This window comes from Galeopterus variegatus, unplaced genomic scaffold (genome assembly GCF_000696425.1).
Source record: "Galeopterus variegatus unplaced genomic scaffold, G_variegatus-3.0.2 Scaffold1259, whole genome shotgun sequence".
NCBI lineage: Eukaryota > Metazoa > Chordata > Mammalia > Dermoptera > Cynocephalidae > Galeopterus > Galeopterus variegatus.
In genome coordinates this window covers 113875-137652 of record NW_007727370.1, presented here as the reverse complement: position 1 = coordinate 137652, position 23778 = coordinate 113875, and the positions used below count along the sequence as shown (strand labels likewise).

The 23778-nt window shown below is 42.4% G+C and overlaps 1 pseudogene; it reads left to right on the top strand.

The window, feature by feature from the left end:
• The window catches only part of LOC103593023, a 28235-nt pseudogene extending 7436 nt beyond the window's left edge, over positions 1-20799 (top strand).
• The last annotated feature ends 2979 nt before the right edge of the window (positions 20800-23778 follow it).

The following is a 23778-nucleotide window of genomic DNA, read 5'->3' as shown; positions in this document are numbered from 1 at the left end:
CACCTGCACTGCTATGTTTATGGCCGCTCTATTCACAATAAGCAAGGATATGGAACCAATCTAAGTGGATGAGTTTGGAGAAAATTATGTTAAGTGAAATAAGCCAGGCACAGAAAGAAATACTGCATGTCCTCACTCATATAAATGAAATAAATAAATAATAAGTTGAACTTGTAGAAGAAGAGAGTAGAACTGTGGTTACTAGAGGTGGGAAATGGGAGAAGGCATAAGCAGGGGTTGGTTAATGGACACAAAATTACAACTAGACAGGAAAAACCTACAATTAACAATAACTTACTGCATGTCACCAAATGGCTAGAAGAGAGGAGATCAAATGTCCTCATCACAAAGAAATGATTAAGTTTTCCAGTGAGGAATATGCTAATTACCCTGATTTGATCATCACACATTATATACAGGTATTGAAATGTAACTCTGTACCCCATAAATATGTATAACCAATATATTTCAATAAAAATAAATAAATAAAATTTAAAAATTAAAGTGGGGCGGATGAAATACTTCCGGATGCCTGGGGGTGGTGGGCTGTGTCACGCTGGCTGTCAATGGCAGAGAGAGACACATTGGCAGACAGCCTGCAGGGAGCAGGGGCTCTTCAGCTACAAGATATGAAAGTGTTTCTGACCGTGACCACTACTGCACACCACAGCTTCCCACGAAGGGAAAGTGCCGTTCCCGCCAGCCATTGCAGACACATGGCTGGCAGTGGCAGCAGCAGCAGACTCTTGGACACTGAAAACGATGACACACATTGAATAGCATGTGGCTATCAGTCTCTCTCTAGAAGCCAAAATATGCCTAAAATAAAAATATGTCTAGCCAACTCCATCAAGGGACATAAGAAACACTGTGCTCCTGATAAATCTCCATACCACAGAGAACTTTATGGGAAACTTTCAAAACAAACAAAGCCTACCACAGCAGTTTAATAGGTCAAATTTCAGAAAACAAAGACTACATTAATTCATTCATTTACAGTCTTTGAATCAGGATAGTTATAAAGAATACACTTTCCTAATTGCACCAGGAGCTTGTAATCTAAGAGGAAAATAAACATATAAGTGATGAATAGTGACACAATTTTCTTTATCTACTGTAATCCTTAAAAGGCCTGCACTGGGGACATATGCAAAGTGCCCTAAGAACACCAGGTGTCAGGAGCTGTCCCTCGGACAGGTATTGAAAGACCCCTGAGTTATACTTGGGGACAGTTAAGGGAAGAAGATGCTGCTGGTACATCATGTGCTTGAGGGCAATTCTAGAGCACAGAGGGGACAGAGACAGAGACAGAGAGACAGAGACAGCAGAGAGACAGAGACAAAGAGACAGAGAGAGAGAGCTTGAGAGAGCAATGCACGCACCAGGCCCAGAGCAAGCCAGTGATGCTCACCGGAGAGTGGAGAAGCTGATGGAGGGGAGGGGTGGGGAGGGGTTAGCTAGGAGGTGAGCAGGAGAGGGGTCACAGGACACTGGCAGGCAGGCCGGCCCCACCTCCTCGCACCGGCCCTATATCCTGGTCTTGCTGGTAAGGAGCTGGTACCTGCACTCTCTGGGGAAATTACATGGAGTCACAGAAGCTCCTGGGTTTTTCAGGATCAGCTTTGCTTTTTAGGGAGAAAATTCTGGTAGCGACTTGGAGAGTGAGTGGGAGAGCCTGGAGTAAAGATGGCCTTGGCCAGTTGGGACAGAGCCCACAGTTAGGACAGGGCCCGGGGGCCAGGGCAGGGCTGCTGCACTGGTGTGGAAAAGCTGGGCAGAGGAGACAACGGCAGGAGCCACAGTGCCGAGGCCAGCGTTGAGCACTCCAGACTCCCTGGGAGGGATCAGCTCAGAGCAGGGGAGGCTGAGCAGTGCAGTCTGGGGCTGGCCTCACCTTACCTACAGGCTGGGGCCATCTAGTAACTCTGTGCAGGAGGAAGCCAAAGACTGCGGACTATGACAGAAGGCCAGGCTCTGTCATGCAATGTGGAGGGGCCGAGCTAATGAGGTTAGAGTCACCACAGAACCAAGAGGACTGGGACAGTTCCACTGTGGAAGACTGAGAGGACACCAACCCTGTTAACAGCGATGGCAGACAAGGACACTGCATTTATCGCACACTAATGTGCCTGCTATGGCTGTAGATAAATTAGGTATATCCACTGTGACCCTTACAACAACACAGTGATGCCCTAGCATTCTAAAGATATGATGTAGCCTGGAATATCAGAAGAATGGGCTAAATCGCTTGGAATAAAGAATATCAGAAATAGCAAGGTAATAAGATTGGCTGTTGAAATAGGCAGTCACGCATTTGAAAACAAAAGCAATAGCTAACATTTGACTGCTACGTGTCAGACACTGTGCTAAGCACTTTACATATATTCTCTTAGTTAATCCTCACAATAAACAATGAGGTAAGTACTTTTGTTCCTTTTTTAAATTTTTTTTTTCCTTTTTGTCTTTTTCCGTGTCTGGCAATGGATCGCAACCGTCAGTGTCACGCCCGTACCGGACCGGGACCGGCAACGGGATCGCAACCCTCGGTGTTGCTCCCGCACCTCGCTCAGCCAGTGAGCGGGAACCGGTCTGTATGTGGGATCCGAACCCTCGGCGGGAGCGTCGCCACACTCCCAAGAGGCGCACTGTAGCAGTGCGCCACCGGGCCGGCCCCTAAATTTTTTTTTTTAAATTCAGGTCAGGGCCAGTAGGGCACAGAGCTGGGACTCAGGCCTCACCACGGGCTCTAGAGCTTGCAGTAGGAAGCATATCACCCCGCCTCTTCATTTGTTTTACCCCATTGGTCACAAGGACACAGACACAGGCATTTGGGAACCCCCTGGGAAAAGAGAACCCAGCCAAGACCTGGAAAACAGTCTCCGTGCATAGTGCTACCAGGGTGCAGGGGACAGATGTTGTAGGGGAGTGCACAGTAGCTAGACCCCGAAAAGGCAGGGGAGCAGCCCAAGCCCTTCCACAGCTGCCTTCCAGAGTTGTTGAGAAGTTTCCAGCACAGGAAACAGGAAACACAAGCAGCCTGATTTTCATATTGGACTCCTCTTTAGAAGTCAGATGTCACCAGATTACTTTGCTAAAGTCTTATAAGATTAGTTATTTTATTGACCATTGATGAGGTTCAACATTCTACTAAGAAACTGTACTTTGAAACTTTCACATTTAAAAGTCCTTCCATTAATTTAAGACATTTCAGCAGCAATCCATTGTCATGACTAGTTATTCGAGATTGTTCCACTGAACTGAATCTTTACGTGCAGTGCATAAAAAAGTGGTGTGTAGCCTTTTCTTCTTTCATGGAATTACTCACTTAAAAATTAGCATTGCTAATGGGATTAGTATTCCCAAAAGTCTTAGGGACAAGTAAACTGATAGAATTAAAAGATAGTCACTACGAAGAAGAGAATTTTAAATGAGCATCAAATACTAATTGTCAATGTAATTTCAATACAGCAGTTTGAAATGAATGTCTTCCTTAATCTGTTAAAGCATAATTTATAGGAAATCATTCAAGTACTCTGCAATTTTAATTGTTTAATGGTAATTGAAACAACAGGCTTCTTTCAGTTCATAATGTTCAGAACTTGAAGTGAATTTTCAAGCTGTGGTTTGTGGTCTACTTCTGTTACCCTGTTTCAGAGGAATATCAGGACTGGTCTTTCCATTTAGCAATGACATTGAACCTCATCTGATTAAAAGGAGCATAACATCCAGTGGTAGTCACTAGTTAATAAATACGTTTTATTAACCATCATTTTTAAGGCTAGTCTTTATTGCTTTCCAGAGAAGTATCCTTGGTGTTACTTTTTCTAAATTACCTAGGGTGGGAAGATTAAAATATTAACAACTTCAGATTGATTAGACATTTAAAGAAACACATAAACCTCTGGCTATGTAAGTTCGCAAAAGAGGTTTTAAAAAGGTAAATTAAAAGTCTGTGAATAGAGTGGGTGCAAAAGAATGGAACCTGGTTATTTAGTGTGACCGCCCAGAAGCAGGCAAGAAACTGCACAGCCGGGGTCCTGGGCAGCAGCCAAGGGCAGCATCCCCTGCCTGGAAGCAGGCAAGAAACAGAGGATGCCTACGGTCCTGGGCAGGAGCCGAGTGCATTAGCCCCCACCTAGAAGCAGGCAGGGAGCACCCCGAAAACACTACTTCTATGTGAGTGGCCCACCAGCAGAGACCAGGAAAACAAGAGGACATTTCTCTCCTCAAAGCCCACTCCAGAGTAATAGAAGAAGCAACTTCTCTACCATGCCCCTGCTTTATTTTAGATTTTAGTAATTTCTGTCTTCTCTCTTTTTTTCTTGTTTAGTCTAGAGACAGGTTTGCAAATCTTGTTGATCTTTTTAAAGAATCAATTTTTGGTTTTGTTGATTTTCTCTTTTGTTTTTTAATTCCCTATTTCAAGTACTTCTGTTGTAATTTTTGTTATTTCCTACTTATATTTGCTTTCGGTTTAGTTTGCTCTTCTTTTTCTATTTCCTTAAGGTAGAAGTTTACATTAATGATCTGAGATTTTTCTTTTTTTAATATATGTGTTTACAAGTATAAACTTTCCTCTAAGCACTGCATGAGCCCTGCATCCTATACATTTTGATAACATTGCACTTTGGTTTTTATCTCAAAGTACTTTCTTTTTACCCATTGTTTATTTAGGAGAATGTTGTTTAATTTCCACACATTTGTGAATTTTCTAAATTTCCTTCTGTTACTGTAGTCAGAAAACATATTTTATATGATCTTAGTCTTTTTAAATGTATCAAGATGTTTTGTGGCCTAAAACAAAATTTAAAAATATTCATAAAATAAAAAAAAACACAACACCAGTATGTGTTTTAATCATTTTGTCTTATATAATATTGGAAAAAATAAAGGAAAATAAAGCAGAAAAAACCTACAATGTGAAGTAGAAAATGTTTGAGACTAGCTCTCCTATATTGTTTTATAAAGTTTACATAAAATGTCAAGAAAAATGCATTTAATATCATAATACATTTTTACCCCTGAGAATAAGATACACTATGTATTTTTAAGTCATAGTAAAAATTTACTTTGCATAGAATTCACCCAAGCAATAGGTTTCAGAGTGATTAATTTCTTCCAAAATTAAATATGTACATAAAAACAATATAGCTCTGATAAGTTTTGGTCTCTCATTAATTACACTGAACGTGTTTACACAATAGTTATATACTTAGGTAGCTTATTACTAATTAGTATCTATCCATCCACAAAAGCCATCAGTGCAAATTTACAGGCTGATCTGATTATTAAATTAATAAGACTCAGCAGTTTTAAAGTAAAAACAAAGCTAATAAAATTGTGTACCTCAGTAGAGAAGGAATTATGTGGACAATAGGTAGAAAATCAGTTGTTTTAATATTCATTAACTTTATCATGAAATTAATCAACCAAGAAAAATACCAAAACCACCTTAACCTACTGCTCCGTTCATTGCCATTCAAATGGATAAGTCCTGTTTCAAGTCTGTGTGCAGCACATTTCTCTGACTCTTTACAAGGTTCATCAGTGTCACCCTGACAAAGTCTCTCCTTGTCCAGACGTCAGTCAGGCTCCTCTGAGCCCTCTTCTCAGTGAGGCCCCATCCTTGGGTCTTGTCTTCGGCCTGCCTAGTCCAGTTGTGGCAAGGATCTTGCTAAGTCAGTGTGATGAGAATTCCCCTGCCCTTGGTATCCGATCCCCCTGCCTGCTTTCAGCAAGGATCCTGTCAAGTCAGTTTAACCAGAGTCTCCTCTCCCTTGCTGCCCTTAGCAGTTTTGCTGCCACTGACCCCCTCATTCTGCTCACTGGCTATACCTCCACAGCTGCCTTGCTGTACTCAAAGTTGAGCCAAATCTCTTTCCCCTGTTGCCATGGTCTTGATACCTATTGCAATAGTCTTGAATAAAGCCTCCTTTGCCATTTTAATAAGTATCAGAATAATTTTTTCTTTAACACCCCCCCCCTTTTGTCTTGTTTTGGCTTTAATATTATTAGCCCAGTAACAAATCCAGACAGAGATAGTCCACAACATAGAGCCATCCTACTACACCTTAAAGCTAGCAATGTAAGCATATTGCACTACAGGTTTACACAGGTCCTGATTCAGACCTTCTATATTTTCACATTAAAGTAAAACCAAAGTAAATATATAAAATAAACTATGTGATGTCCTATAGCCACGTGCCCATTTCATACACATGGGATGATAGTCTCTAAAACCTCTGTTAAATATCAATGCTTCCTCTCAAGGCAAGAAAACAAGTTCTTATTTTCCAGCATTTACCCAGTAGGGTGACTGTAAGGAAGTCCTAACCTCTCTGAGCCTGTTTCCACATCCCTAGAGTAGGAATAACATTATGACCTCCCTTACAAGATTGTGGGGAGCATTAAAAGTGCTAAAACATGTCAAGTGCTCGGGGTGGCACTTGAAATGCAATAATTCTCAGTAAACGTAAGCTGTGCAAAAATAATCAAAAGGAGAAAACAAATCCTCGGCTGCCACAGAGTGCGGTATGCCAGATAAAATATTATCAACCATTAACAGAAAGAAGTGCTCAAATTTATTTTCATCATTATGTTCAGTTCTCAAGTCTCAGTTGACTGACATTTTTACCACAAATTTAGTCGGTACCAAACACACAGGCTTCACAAAGTTAGCTCGGATGCATTGCCATTTCCTGGCAGTGTTCTGGGGAAATGCAGAAGGAACAGGAGTGAGCTGAGCCAGGAACGAGGGCTGTGGATACTCGCACACATTCAGGAGCCTGAGGCCCGGAGTGAACGCTCAGCAGGAAGGTAACAAACAAGCGGAACAGTCTGGCTTGTGTTCCTTCATGTGAGTTTTTCACTGCTGTGAGGCTCAGGCTGTGGGGACTTCTAAGGGCGGCTGCAAGGCTGCTCTTTCGTGTCTGCTGTGTCCTCAGTGCTAATATTTGCTCTCGTGGAATAATCGCATCACACTGTCAATCGAATATCCCAAATCTTATCACTCTTTTGTACACATTTTTTTAAATCACAACAATTTACTAATTGAGTACTTTACTAGGACACTCTCTAGGGACTTTATGCTCATTATTTGTTTCATACCCAGAACTTTTCAAGTTAAATATTATTATTACAGAGGAGAAAACAGGCTCCAAGAAATTGAGCAGGTTGCCCTACATGACAGGGCTGGGAAGTGGCAGAGCCAACATCTGCTAAACTTCACAACCCAGCTTGTTCTTTCTGCTTCGCAGCCTCCCACACTTTCACTTTAAAATGAAAAATAATGACAATTCTTAAAATAACTCTTATGTCTTCTTTTTGGCATTCCCTTTGCTGCCAGAAGCTATATTTTATTTATGACTCAGTTCTTGCAAGTATTCTTCTTTTCCAAAAGTATGCTCTTTTACTTTCTAAAGAACACACTAAATGTTGCTTTTTAAAATTTTGAGATTTTTGAAGTGTGCAAAAACTGACATCTCGGAAGACCCTTCATGTTGCCGACTAGTTTTTATTGGATCTGTATTCTATTTCCATTCCAGGGATATCACCTAGACCTGGGTCTGATAGATCCTAAAAGACTGTATCCACTTATAATTGAAAATAAAGACAAATTTTAAAATACATAACTGTTAATAAAAGTGGGGAGTAAAGTTAAAAGATGACAGTGTTGTCGGGCAATGGGTAAATATTAGCATTGTATGTTTACGAGTTTATAGTTTCTCATCAGCACATAAACTCTATATCATTAAAATGTGCCCTTCCCCCCAAGTGCATCATAAACCAATTTCTAAGTGTCCTCCAGGCCATGGCTATGAGCAAGGGAAGGCCACAACATGTCACAATCTGACAGGGAAATGGAAGTCCATACGGACACCTGTGTGAGTTTCCAGGGTGTCTGCGAGGGAACTGCATCTAACCAAACACTTATCACAAAATCCCAGATGTAGGGGGACTGCTGACAGTAGGAATGAGGAAAGGAATCAAAACAGGTCCGATGGAGATGGCCGAGCAGAGTAGGGAAGTGGAGGGGGTGGGGGAGCGAATCCGGGGCCAGCAGTGTAGACCTGCCCATTACCTGGAGAAAGCCACGTGCCTAGAGAAGTGGGGCCAAGGCAGCAGAAAGGATGGATGAGCAAACACAAAGTGTGCTGCTGGCACAGGGCTCCCAGTCCTGGTTCCCCAGACATGTGCGCCAAGGAATTCCAGCTTGTGTATTCTGCTTTGACAAGGGTGCTTGTCACTGGCAACCAGAAGGCTGCCAAATAATAGTTAGCTGTCTTCTTTGTTCAGCTGTGACAATTATAGCAGTGCCCCTTGGATCAAATGTGGTCACACACAAACACAAGAAAGGTGGTGACATCACTTGGCAGTTGTAGAGTGTAAGGTGGCATCTCGATCCTTCCCTTTCAAAGTATAGTCACCAGACTTGAACTGTTGTGAGTACACAGAGATTGTTAGAAATGCAAACTTTCTGGCCTTCCTAAGACCTCCTGATTCAGAACATGTGACATCACTTGGCAGTTGTAGAGTGTAAGGTGGCATCTCGATCCTTCCCTTTCAAAGTATTGTCACCAGACTTGAACTGTTGTGAGTACACAGAGATTGTTAGAAATGCAAACTTTCTGGCCTTCCTAAGACCTCCTGATTCAGAACATGCTTTATAACATGATCCTCTAATGATTTGCAAGCAGAATAAAGCTTGAGGAACACTAATGCAGATGGTTCAAAACACCATCAAAATGAATATAATATATATTCTCTCAACAAAAATTCTCAGACACTCAAGAATGCATGTGTAAATTTCTGATTCCAAGGACCTTGGGTCAAGAAGCACTGTTTCAGGAGAATGTATGTGTGCCTGTCTATCCTGAATTGACAAACCTTTGAAATTCATGTGTGGATAGTGTATTAGTCAGTTTGGTATGCTATAGCAAACTACCATAAAATGGGAAGCTTATAAACAATTTCTTCTCACTGTGTCTTCACATAATGGAACGGTCCGGGGGCTCTCTGGGGTCTCTTTCATAAGGGCACTAATCCCATTCATGGGGCTCCACCCTCATGACCTAATTATCTCCCAACATCACCTCAGGGGTAGGATTTCAACACATGAATTTGGGAGGAGGGACACAAACATTCAGTCTATAGCACATAGGTTAAATAAAATATTTATATTATATGTGTACAGTGTGGAAAGAAGACCTCCATAAATCAAAAGGGTGTTTCTTTTTGTGGTGAATGTTTTAGGATAGGGGGAAAGGGAATAAGACTCTTATGAGTCTTACTTTGTAGGACTTGTGTAAGTGCCTGGGGTACATACGTGCACATGGCATTGATTCACTATTTGCAACCATATTGTCTGAATGTGTTAAAGAATGAGTGTATTTGTGGCCAGCATAGTTGCCAAGTAAAATGGCATTGGACTGCAAAGTCACAATCAGCTGGAATTGTCCAAGCCACTGGGACACAGAAGGATAAGGAGCTTCTCCCAGCAGGTCCTTCTACCACAGGTCTCCCACGCCCTTGGGTAGTCTCATTCTCCACAGCCCAGCAGCTCCTTACAGAACATATTCATGATCTTCTCCCTCATTCTTAAACAGTGCAGGGCTCATAGTAGACACTGGTCAAATATTTGTTGAATAAATTGTCCCACACAAGAATACTGATGGATACTTCACCACCTCCTCTCATATTTATTGAATTATGCTGAGTAACCTATCTAGAATTTCAGCTTATGAGGCATAGCTTCTAGCCAACATCTTCAAGACATACTACATATTATTATAGCCCTGGTTACCCAACAACAACCTTCTGGAGTTAAAATAACCTTACCCCATAAAATTTTCCTTATAGGCAGAACATTCATTTAGTGTTTTATGAACATCCTGAATATATCAGACAATTTTCCTACTGAACATTTCCTCTGTACTCAATTTACCAAGCAAGACAATCTGAGATTTTAGTATTAATAAAGCACATTGGCTTATGAAAAGGGTGCAGCATTCTTGGATCTGCAGTGGCCGATGCTTCGGGCAATAGGTATTAATATCCAAGCATGTATGTGGTGTTATAAAATTTGAGTTCAAAATTTCAGTATTGCATAATTATGGGTATAGCTTCCTCTTGGGTAAAAAGTGTCAAGAAAAGATTTAAATTGGTGTAGTTTTAGTTGGAGACCATTTGATTCCCGTTTATTTTTGCCAAAAGATGGATTCTTCAGCCATAAGCAATTGGTGCCCCAACTGGCTGGTATCACGTAGCTGTGCACAGCCCCAGCCTCATAAGGTGAAGTGTTTTCGTATGTTCACCAGGATGCACACACAGCCTGAAACAGTGACTGCCGGACATTGCAGAAAAATTCTTCGTGTTGCTGATTCCAATAACGCTTAATGCCTTTACTAACAGAGAGTGAAGTGGTTCAGAATAGTTGTCCTCAGGGAAGAAATGTAGAGCAGAAATTGCATAATTTATCCCCAGCTAGATGCTTTTGCTTGCCCATCTGGAGCATTCTCATTCCTTTAAAACTTTGCAGAGTTCAACCCAGCGGTATGTAGTTAGAGGCCAAAAAGTTAACACAGGATGCTCTGAATTTCCATTTTTTCCCACCCATGCATTATTATTACTTATTTTTTTGTCACCGGTAAGGGGATCGCAACCCTTGGCTTGGTGTCGTCTGCACCGCGCTCAGCCAGTGAGCACACCGGCCATCCCTATATAGGATCCAAACCTGTGGGGGCAGCGCCACTGTGCTCCCAGCGCTGCACTCTCCCGAGTCCGCCACGGGCTCGGCCCACCCATGCATTATAATAATTGAACCATGTAGAAATAGCACTGTACTATCTTCAATATGGGATAAACAGAGGACAACCTAATGGAAAGCCACTATTGAAATATGATACACATCTGAATTTGGGGGGAAAGGTGATCTCCATGCAGCAGGAAGAAATTCTACAGGGAACACGAATTTTGAACTAATGGGGCTTAATTAGCTGCAAGCCTGGGCACCCACTATAGCATTACCACAAAACAACTGCTGATATATTTAGTATGGTTCAGAAGTGGTCTTATTGGAAAAAAATTGGTCAAATGGAATTGAAACATTTAAGTCAATAGTGGTTAAATTATATTCTTTTGATAGATTTGGAGGTTCTCTTCTTGAAATTCCAAAGTAATGATTGTCCATCTCTTCTGGAAGATAACTAGACTGTGACTATTTTCCCTTGCTCAACAAAAATAAATTTTTTAAAAAATGTAAATGAGCAGGTATTTGTTGATAGAATAGATAATGGCATAATATAACTACTCAAAAATCTCTGCTCAACATACTCTTAGTTTAGCAAATTGTAAAGTCTTATGAGACCAAAAACTTTAAAAGGCAATAAACTTTTTCTAGCAATGAGTGGGCATAGTTGATAAGTAATTTTACTTTCTCTGTCAGCTCTTGAGAAGACATTTCAATGAGGCATCACTTTCATATTAGTTAATGTGTGAAAGACTCATGTAAAACTACCAAGGAACCAAATTGCATATACTGACAGTCAAAATCTAATTATTTCTCTTCAACAAATTATGCTTTTTATTGTTTTTATGAATTCTTAACCCGATCAGCATAATACACTCATACTAGAATCTCACTCCTGAACTGTGTATGCTTCTGTCACATTTGTTATAAGGACAATGCAAAATAATTATGAGTAGCAAAGTGACCTTAGGGCTTTTAGGCAGTTCAGAAACATTAAATGGAAGATATGGCAGTGGGACAGCCTGGTTGATGTACTCTTCTTATTACACAGTCTTAGCATCCTCCATCTCTTTTTCCATGAGTGTCACTCCTACTTGCATCAATATTACATGGAAACAAACACAATTTGCTTCTAGAAACAAAAGATAAAGGAATGCCTGAACACACAATAAATAGTATGCCTATTCATCAGAGGTGCACTTATTAGAAGACACAGAATTTTTTTTCTGCAATTAGAAACCATCATTCTGCATTGCTGACCTTTACAATGCTGCTGTAAATTTCATATCATAGAATGACACGTAGAAAAATATAATATTTTTGTACCTAAAATAATTTAAAAAATGATTCATTTGACCCCTTTTTAGTGGGAAAAACAACTCTTAGAATTAAAATATCTTCATATATATCTTTTACTTATTGAAATAATTTAAATGCCCCAGAATTCAGTGGTTCATAAAACTATAAATGAACAACCAAGATACATTTCAAACATCAGCGGTCATGCACTTCTTTTAGGCCAATGGTCTCCAGTGAAAATACCAGGCTGACCATCAAGATCGTTAGTAGAATTAAATATTTTAGATGGGACAAGCTGTTTGTAGCATGTTCTTCATCATTGTACTTCATACTCTCTAAAACTTGTCCTCACTCTAACTTCAGAATCTACTGTTTTGGCTTTATTACAAACAATATAATGCTGGTTGTTTGTACCGGCCAAAGGACTTGAATGAAATAACTAGCATGGTTCACTAGATTATGCTTGAGGACATACACATTTAAAGCATAATTCAAAGGAACAAAATGGAATATTAGTGCTATTCTGATTAATACAATAACTATTGGTAATAAGTGTATATAAGTTAAATTTTTTTTTTTTTTTTTTTTTTTTTTTTTTTTTGTCAGCTGGCTGCTATAAGGATCCAAACTCTTGACCTTGGTGTTCTAACACAGTCCTCTAACCAACTGAGCTAACCAGCCACCCCTGAAGAACATCAATAATTTTGAGGAGCAAGAAATACTGCTTCTTTGGAGCTAGAGATGAGATTATTCTCAACCAGAATGTGCAGATAAGAATAGGGGCAAGGGTGAATTCTCCAAAGGAAACTCCTTTATTGGGGAGGGGATGGGGGATGTGGGGGCCACCACTCAGTCGTTAGTGGAACAGCTTTGGGAGTGGAAGAGACAGTGATCATTCCCCTTTGGACGTGAAATAGAAAACAGAAGTAGAAATGTCATAAGATGTATTTGCACTTCAAGTCCTTTGGGTGTAACTGGTACGAGCTGCTTCACAGACTTAGACCTCAGATGTCTTCATAGCAGGCAGTCTGGTATCCCCCTCTTGGGGCTTCCTCTCTTCCCCTGCAATGTCAAAAATCCTGCCCCAGGAGGGGTTAGTCCGACAGCTGTTCCCAGCAGTCTCCTGGGTCCCTTCCTGCTGCTGCTCCTCACCGCTGCTCAGTACCCTCTGTGAAGCTGAGGGCTTATAGCCCCACAGCTGGTGGGCCCAGAGCTGGAATGGGCTGTTGGCCTCAGTTTAGGTTTTCTGGAAAGGACAATCGCATTCTCACATTGCTGATCTCAGCTAAGAGTGTCCCAGGCTCTGGCTCCCAAGGCTTCAGGTCTCATGCCCTTGCTTCAGTGCTGCACTAACTCCTTCCAGGGCACCAACTCCTCCACCAGGGCTGAGGCCAAAGGGACTTCAATATTCTCTGCCCTGTGGATCCAGCGTTCACACCCCTGCTTCCTCCCTGGGGATGCACACTGCTAGTGCGTTTCCTTTTTCCTTTCCTTTTTATACCCCATTTCTTTGGACATGGTGCTACCTGCCCATCCTTTCTGGGGTAGCCACACTTAATGCCTTCCTACCTTCCCTGTTCTGAGACAAATTCCAGGTTCTCACTAGTCACTGGACAATGTTGTAAAGATTAGCCTGTGGTTTTTCCTCTTCATTGTACCCTGTTTATACATATTTTTTTTTGGCTTTGTTTTTATGTCCTTGTAAAGATTAGCCTGTGGTTTTTCCTCTTCATTGTACCCTGTTTATACATATTTTTTTTTTTTGGCTTTGTTTTTATGTCACTCATATGGTAATGCTTCAGTATATTCAAAATTGGAGATTTATCCTTGATTGATATACATGTTAATATCTCTACAAAAGACCTGTCCTCCTCAGGATGCCCTGCTAGAGAGATAAAGTTCAGTTTTTGTCTTCTCCAGGAAGAAGAAGGGTTAAGTGCAATGAGCACAGATCATGAAGAAGGTGAGAAGGGCATGGTGCAAGCCTTCAGGGACAAGCAACGGTCTGCACTGGGCAGTGGCAGGGACCACTGGGCACAGTCTTCACTTTATAGATGATTGAGAAGAAAGGAGCGTCCAGAGGCTTGGGGCTTGAATGATCGCCCAAGATCATACCTTCTTAGTGCCAGAAGAAAACAGGTATTCTGACTCATGGCCTTCCATGATGTCATGCCTGTACAATTTAAAATGCCACATCAAAATAACACAAAAGAAAATAGGAGCGTTATCTTTTATTTTGCACTCGGTCTGCTTCCACCTGGCCTGATTTTTCCACAAAACACATACCAGACTTGAAAGGCAAAAAGCTTATCTTTACAAGATAAATCCACCCAGTATCTTTTAGGAGAAAAGGCACACAAATAAAGGAGTTTAGCACTTAGAAGAAAGAACAAATATTAGGAAATTAAAGGGAACTTGTGTTTACTTAACCTTAGATTCTTTCATTTTTGAAAAATAAATTATTGTATCCCTTACTATTATTGCTCTAAATATATTTGCAAAATGTTTTTCTAGTAGATATTTTTCACTATTTTTCAATTATGGCAAGTTTATACATCAATCTAAAATGCAGCAAGACTCATAATGAACAATTCAAACTAGATGCTTGGCTTTTCAAGAATGTCTCTCATCGAAAAAAGACAAAAAGGAAAAAAAAAAAGAATGTCTCTCATGTATGGACATCTGTGAGACAAGTCAGGGATAATTAAACATAATATTTTTTAAAAGGAAAAAGCACAGTACAACTGTATGGGAAAAGAAAACAAAATAGTTTAATTAGATGTAGGCATGAAAACAACTCAAGTTCAATTTTATTTCATGTTAATTTTTATTAATAGATTTTTTTGCACAAACCCATTTTGAAAGAAAAACGAAAGGAAATATCATGTGTAGACAACCTTCTAGGTGCAAGAGAAAGAAGATTCTTTTTTTTTCACACCTGCATTCAAACAGCAAGTCCGGTGTTTGTCAACTGCTAAGTGATCTGTGAGATAAAGCTGGCCTTAGATCCCAAAGAATGTTCAAAGAAACATTAAAGTACTCTTAAAATTTGCCTTTAGATTCTTACCTCGTTTTCCACTACTTTGGTGGAAGTTTCTACCACTTGTTACAGAGGACGAGGCCTTTTCCTTCCAAGCCTATGCCCTGAGTTCCGACCTTTCCCGTTTCCTCTTCTCACGCCCAGGAGCGACTGCGGGGCACGGTCATCTTTCCATGAAGCCAGCGGGTTCCAGGATTGCTCTCCACAGCCGTCCAGCAGGCGGGGAGGGTCCGCCCTCCGCCAGACCCTGCCCCGGGCGCCAGGGTGCAGCACGCAGGGGCACGACAAGGGCTTGGAAACGAGAGGGAAGGGGGCAGGCAGGGTGGGGACGCCAGGGGAGAGGGAGGCCCCCAGGGACGACTGCAGGGAAGCAGGCGAGGTGGCGCGGCAGGGACAGGTGCCCGGGCGGGCGCCAGGAAAGCGGCCGTGTGAGCAGGCGCGGGCCGGGGACAGCCGGGCTCTGCTCACTGCCACGTGCCAGAGCCGCCCCGGAGCCCGCCCGCGCCCCCTGCCCCTGACAGCGGGATCTGCGGCCACGCCGTCGCCAAAGGCCTGCTGGGTCTCTCCCTTGGTACGTTGAACACAGCCACCTCCACCGCACCGGCCGGTAGGTGGGTTCCTGCCCACCCTCTCTCCTCTTCTGCTTCCGACCCTTTTATCCTTAAAAGTGTCATGCTTCTTGTCCCCGCCTTGGGTCCCTGCGTGCCCGCGCTCAGCCCAAACCTTGGAAAGCCTGTCCCCTGCCTCCATGGGCCTCTGGGGACACTCTCTGCAAACGAGCGAACCCTCGCACCCCAGACCCGGGCTCTCGGCGCCTAGAGCCCCATGGAAAGCCGTCTCGTCGCCTGTCCCTGCTGCGAGAATGGAGGCTGCACCGAGCAGGCCTTGCCTGTCCCGGCCCCAGCAAGCAGCGGAGGCAGAGCCGAACCCCAAAAATGAGAGGACGAAGAGCAAGCCTGCCTCCTGCGGGGCTGCGAGAACTGACGCTTCCCACACTCTGTCAAGCCAAGGTCCACAGAAAACACTTGCCACAGGGAAGCTATTGTCACCTCGTTAACGGTAATGTCTGAGTTCCCTCAGCTGACAAGTGCTTATTGAGTGCCTCCTATATTCCAGACACTATATTATGGGCTCGGGACACAGTGTTAACAAAGAATGATCCTTTCTTTCGTGGAGCTAATAATGTCTGGGGGGAAAAAATAAGTCAATACGAATGTTGAATAAAGTTGTCAAAAAGCAAGTAAAGCGGGCCATTGACGCGTGCAGCAGCACGACCTGACCTTTAAAAACAGATTTGTATACTCTTTCCTCAAACCTGGGACCTCGAGGACTGGCTGCTCAGCTGTATTAAACAGCCCCGCTGCAGGAGGCTCGGTGTCCTGCGGGTCTGCTGCTCTCCGGCCGTCTCTGTCCAGGCACTACCTGGCTTCTCTCCTCTTCTACACCCAAGAGATTTCAGCTCAAAACTGGTTTCCTTTCCCCGTTTGCCTCTCCCCATTGCTTCTGGGTACTTTCTAGATCTCCAGGATTTCCTGATCCTTTCTAGACCATTGCACTGTACCTCCCCAGGGATCTTCTTTTATTTTTAAAAACTCTAAAGCTCCAGGCTCCTACAGCTGTGTGTGCACAAAAACAAAAAGAACAAAAGTAAAAAGCGTGAAGATTCTCCTTCCTCTCCACATATATCTCCCAAGGGAAAGACCAGGCGGAGCATTTTCCTACAGCATAAATCTCAAAATCCTGATAAATACAAACCAGAAACTGAAAAAAAGTTACAATTTTACAAGCTATGGTTTTAACTCTTATGAAACTTTGTTCAAAACAATGACATTCATGGCTAGGAGAACTAAGAATTGTTCCTGTATTATAATCAGCAGGGACTCGGAAGAATTTCCCCCTTTCTATTACACAAAGCCACTTGCTAAAATATGAGGGTACTTCAAAAAAAATTGTGGAAAAATAGAATACAAAGATAATAGGAATATTTCCAGGAACTTTTTGAAGTATCCTCATATAGTGGTGGCTTTTGGGACCAGTGCAAGATCTGAGCAGGATGAACGTTATATCAAAATGAGCGTGCCTCTACACTGGAAAAAACAAACCTAAGAATTTTATCAGAAGACTGCCGTCTACTAAACCTACTCTTCAGGCTAATGATTTGAGTTCACGTATCTCTCACGCCCTTTAAAAATTTTGATTCGAGGAAAAAAAAACCACAAAAAACATTTCTGAACATTAAATCACCATTTTCCGCACTTACAATCTTAGTAAAGTCATGCTAAAGGTGGGTGTTTCTAGTGCTTTCTCAATAAAAGTAACTTTTTAGCTTCAAGAGACACTAATTGACCATTTTTGTAACCTTTGTAAATTACATGTATTTGTACCCTGCCTTATTTTTATTTTTTTCCTTTTTGTCTTTTTTCGTGACCGGCAACGGATCGCAACCCTCAGTGTTGCACCTGCACCGGGCCAGGACCGGCAACGGGATCGCAACCCTCGGTGTTGCGCCCGCAGCTCGCTCAGCCAGCGAGCGGCCGGTCTGCATGTGGGATCCGAACCCTCGGCAGGAGCGCCGCCACGCTCCCAAGCGCGCACAGCAGCAGTGCGCCACTGGGCCGGCCCTGCCTTATTTTTTAAAAAGAGAGACAGAACATTTTAGAATTGACCATGTCCACCTCTGAGCTTTACTGGGTATAGTAATATTAGTACTAACAGCACCTAACATTTAAATAGTTCCTAGCACATGGTTAGCACTATTTTTCAGATGAGGACACTGATGCCAAAGGACTGAAGTTACTTGCCAAAGGACACATGGCTAATAAACTGTGAAAGGAGAATTTAAGAGCAGGAAGTCTGGTTCTGGGGTCTGGGTCCTAACTACTGGACTCTACTACCTCCCAACTAGATCCCTGAGCCTGAAGTACATTTTAGGCTAAACTTGCTTAGAGTCTTCCTCACAAAGAGAAACACTGATAAATCACACAGTCATATGCTTTCAATGGGATTTATTCTAAGTTTGACTAGGATCATATTAACAACAGTGTGGTCCAAATTGGCTAGGACTAGTGGGGCAAGTGCCATCCAAACTACACAGACATGACGTGCAATCATTCACGATGGCACCCTTTCCAAACAACTGTTCAGAGCTTGCAGGTCATAAAACAAAAAGCCAGTCTGTACTGGTGAGAGAAAGCCCAGGGACTGGGGCAACCAATATAGCTGTGACAACTTCAGCTAGGTGACTTCCTACGGCCCTGGCCGGGTCTCGTTGGTCAAATCTTGGAAGAAGACAAATATAGATAGGTATACAAGAAGTTTTTTTTGTTTGTTTGTTTGTTTTTTTCTTTTTTGTCTTTTTCTGTGTCCGGCAACGGATAGCAACCCTCAGTGTCGCCCCCGTACCGGACTAGGACCAGCAACGGGATCGCAACCCTCGGCGTTGCTCCCGTGCCTCGCTCAGCCAGTGAGCGGGAACCGGTCTGTATGTGGGATCCGAACCCTTGGAGGGAGCGCCGCCGCGCTTCCCAAGCGGCGCACTAAAGCAGTGCGCCACCGGGCCGGCCCAGTATACAAGAAGTTTTGCATGATTTATCCACCCCTGCCATGCAGGGCAACTCTAAAAGTGTTCATGTAGATTCCCTTTCATAGACTTAGTTTTCTGCTTTCTCTATACAGTGCAGGTTAGTGCTAACCTCTTCCAACTTTACCAGATAATGGCAAGTAGAAATTCTACAGTGGATATAAAATCCTTCAGTGTTTAATAATTATAAGGGCTATTCTTAGATATCAGATTTCTTTGCATAGGCTCCACTCTCTGACAACTGGATACTAGATGTCCAAGCGATCAGGATTCAGCAATAGATTGTCAATCTGCTGCTGTCACACATAGAAGGGAAAAAAAGATTCCTTTCTCTTTACAGAATTTCATTTTCTCTTCTTTTGCATTCAGAAAGTTTAAAGAGAGTAATATTAAAAGAAAAAACATGATCAGAAATAAAACAAGAACAAAAGGGGAAAGTAAATGATTTAGAAAAAGTAGACGGGAAACACTGACTTTTACCTTCTCTCTGAATTAAGAATAGCAATCAGCTACTTGAAATTGTTCCTGAACAAAAATGAGGAGTAAGTAAATAACGATTACTATAACTAATACTGGGAAATTTAAAAGTATAATAATTGACCGCACTGTTTTCTTGGGATGGTGCTGTGAGAGCTGTTAAGAATTACCACGGGAACTGAGTTAAAATCCCTACTTGGTGGCTGCTTTGAGATAACTTGGAACATTTTAACAAGTAAATTCTCAACAATGCAACAGATTTTCAACTGTGCTTGTCTTTAAGGTGGCCAAAATATAGAACATGGCAAAATCTACCTCTGTCTAGGTAGATAGCGTAGAGTGAGTCAGAGAGGGAAGGGCTCCGGTTGAGAGGCATTCTGATCCAGAGATGTAAAGCAAACCATTTTACTGTGCACCTACACCTGATCTAAACCAAGGGCATCAATTAGAGAAACAGAGATCTTCGTAACTTCTCCCCACCCATGCCCCCAATCCCTCACAGCATTACGGGATTAAACATCACATCAGCATTCAAATACTTCATGGCTACTTGTCAGAATTTTTGGCCTCTAATTCTTTTTCCTCCCTTACATCATTTTCCCCAGAGATTTTTGTCTTTGGGATCTATTTTCCTCTAAAGCCTGCAGGCCCATGCCACATGCTCTTTCTATGATGTCATCCACACAGGTGTGGCACTGGGTAAGGGGTCACAGTTAAAATCATTTCCGTCTAGGCAAACCCCGTTAAACACAGAGCAGTTAAACCTCTTCCCAGAAGGGACTCCATCTGCCTCGTTCCATGTGGCATGTCCCCTGATTCAGACAACAAAGGCATTTCATGCAAACTGAGAGTGAGAGGGAGGCCAGAAAGGCTTCCTAGAGGTGAGCTCTGAGCTGACTTCCCCAGCACAAGCAGGCACAGGCCAAGTGTGGGAAGACAGGCATGGATGTATGCCAGCAGGAAGAGCTGTATGTTCAAAGCCCTGGGATTCCTGCATCTCTAGACTTTCTGCTGCGCCTGCATAAAACACAAATCTACTTACGTTTTAATTGTATCAGTGGCTGGACTGGTAGGTACTAATAAGCTGATTTGGTCATCTTAGTTAATTGATAAGGGTACAACATTCCTGCAAGATAAAATAAATATCTTTCATAGGAGTCTTAGCAGATCTAACTCAAGGGCAGATGATGGCAAATAGTTGTTGGGCAATCTATCTTTGGGGGACCTCCAGGAACTCTTCAAGCCTTGCATGTAGGCAGCTGCCTCTTCTAATGGCTCATGAGGCTCACACTCCAGGTGACATGAGTAGATGAATCTTAAGGTCCACATCCTCACTCAAAAATCATTTGCACAAAATATTACGGATGCCTATCATATTATATCTAAGCATTAGCACTCTGCAGCACTAGAGGTTAAATAAGGACTTTTGGTTTTGTTAGTTTAAGAAAAAAAATGAAGACAGTAGACTTAGGAATTTTTTTTTTTAAGTATCTTTGGTTGGAATCATGTTCAAATTTTGTTTTGCTTTTCGTTTTAAAATCCAGGCATAAAACAGTCAGAATTGCATAGTTTCTTTTGTTGTGTTTTTACTACTCAGATGAAGAATCACTGAAGAAGACCAACAAAGTTACCCACACTAATCAGAAAAAGGAGTAGAACAAGACAGGTTTTAAACATAACTGAGTTTTTCACTGCATAGCCTAGAGTTTGACAATAAAACTGCTGTGTCATTTGTTGTGGCTACTCTGTGGCCTGAAAGACAGAACGCTTAAATGCTTTCACTTTGCATTTGGAAAGGGTCTTGATATTTGAACTTCGGTCAGACATGGTGTATTTTGTGCAACAGCAAGGAGGATTGCAGGACGCATCTCTTCCACGTGCCCTGACAAGGAACTGACTGAACTTCAGAGCAGAAGGAGACACGCCGATCACATAAAGAACACACCAGGATGTTTAAGGTATATTGGTACTTTTTTTTTTTTTTGATAAACATTTAAATAACTCAAACCTGAATCACCTTATATAAATTAACACTTCATTGAATAAAACAAAACTTCATAAACATTTGTGAAATACGCCATTAAACCAAAGGAATAAATTTACAAAAACAACAGTGGCTGAACATCCATTGTTATTCTCAGCATGTTTCTCTGTCCCTTGGAGCCAGACATGTTGATATCAGACTCCTGTGCCTGGGCTGGGACATCTGACGCTGCAGTGAGGGCCTCCAGATGCCTCGGGATCTGCTGCTGCCCAGATAAGGAGGTCTGCAGCCTGATCCATCCAGACATCGGCTCTCAGTTACATGCTTAGACTCATATCTTGGCTAGCACCTCTCTGTGGAACTGCGAGGTCCAAGAAAAAACCTATCCACGTCTCTTCTCTCATGTCCTCCGTCTTCCTACGCTACTTTCTTTCCCTTTGCCTACCACACATGAAACACTCCCGTTCTATAAACAAACAAACAAAAACAACAACATTCCTTTAACTCTCTTCATTTCCTCCAACTTCTTGGAAGCGAACTTCACACTCTGCTACCTCAATTTCTGCCAGATCTGACCACCCTCCTTTCTCTTGAAATACAGAGGCTACTCTTCCGGTGCTCCTGCTTCTCCACTGCTGTGTTCCTCTGTCTTCTCTCTCTTTCCCTGCAGTCACCGTGTTGCATAGCTGCAGGGGCACCACGCCCAGCACAGTTGGAGTTGTCAGGTGCATGGCCTGCACAACCACAGGTGACAGTCCTGGCTTTTGTTCTCGTTTTTGTTTCCTTGACTGTGGGGCTTTCAAGAATTCTGGCCTATGTAGCCTTCTCTCATACTACAACTGCCCCCTGGGAAACCTCATTTCTTCCCTTTGACTTAATTAATGCACACTCTTACCCCAGACTACTCTCTGAACTGCAACCCTCGCCTCTATCTCCCTCCTAAGCTTACCATATTTCTGACCCCATACCCTCTCCACCAGGATGCCTAGGTAAAACTCAACAAATTCTGTTTTTCAAAAATCTCCCCTCTTTAGTCACTTAGTTTCACTCTCTACATTACCCATGTAGTTGGCAAACCAGACATTCACCATCCCTTCTTCCTCCATAAATGCAAAATCTGATTTGGTCCTTCTTGCACCAGCCTTGTGCTATTATTCCACTTTTCACATGCGTGCTAGCTCTCTAGCTGAAACAGGGACTGCAGCTTTGCTACTCTCCCAACAGCTGTTACTGCACGGAGCTTCCCATCACCTCATGAGCAGTATCAACAGTGGGGGCTGAAATGCAGAGTTTAACGTAGGAAACATAGTTCTGTTCCACCACCTGCAGGCTGCTGTGGGAAATCGTGAGGCCACCAACACAGATCCTGCCATCAGTGGCCTCCTAAATCAACTCTTCTGTACAATTATTTGTTGAGGGATGACTCCCAAATCTCAAGGGTGGGTCACACCCTAGCCAGTGGTACGATAAGCTGCCGGCCTTCACCCTCCACCCCCTCCACCTGCCCTCTCCTCACAGTGCCTACATCCTCTCTCTTGCTTGGGCCCCATCAGCACTCACCTGGCCTTCCTTCCAGAACGGCCTCTTCCAGCCCCTTTCCACAGAACCATCTGACCTGAGTGCTGAGGGCAGGGAGGCTGCACGTTGTCAAGCCCCGGAGAGTGGGGTTTGCTGAAGTAGTGTACCCTGACTCAGCGAGGAGGCATGTAAGTAGTACATGCAGCCCAGCATTCAGTTCTACTTCTCTCCCCAACTGGTCACCACGGGGTAGGCCTGAATTCTGACACAGTTCAGCTGGGTCCCCATTGCGCTTCACCTCAACAATGCCAAGTCTGGGGGGAGGTCCAGGAGCTCAGGCCCGTTCACTAATGTTAAGTGATCGTTCAAGGCCAACAAGTTATGTCAGTTACAAAAGTTATGAAAAATTCTGTTTCCAAGGTCAAAGTAACCTCTGAGGGTTAAATTAAAAGAAAAAAATTAGCTGCAATGGAAATTGGAAAGAGATAAAGGAATCCTATTTTCTTCTTGAACAAGACGAAATGTTTATAAGCCAGACTCATTTTTTCACAACTGGACTCAAGTCATTTCCCCATTCCCTGCCCCCACCTTTTCCCTCGAATTTGTAGTATTTGGAGGGCAAAGCAAACTTCCTACATAAAGAAAATGCCTTTAAAATTAAATGTTTAGAATTTCACACTATATGTACTTTTGTATTTAAGACTTGTGGGGAAATCCTCAATCATTAAAACACCCCTAAGCTTACACATTTTTCTAATGTAATCAAGATGGTTTGATGAGTAGGTTCAATTTGCAGTCGCTGAGCCCATGTGAGTTTCCATCTCCCCACTCCTGGGAATTCTGAGGACATCACATTTCTTAACCAGTAACTAAGATTTGGAAAGTACCAGCTAATGACCCTGGGAGAAAAATGGAATCAACCAAAGCTATCCAAGTACTGCTGCTTCTGATAATTAAACAGGCTCCTAAAGAAATTATGTTCATTACTAGAAAATTTTGTTTGCAAATTCTAATTCTGAAAGATTTGATTTACTAAAATACAGTGTGAAGAGTGAGATTTTCTAAAGGGTGGAAGGCTATTTGGTAAATGATATCAGTTTTGAATATACAATGATATTTTCATACATGAAATC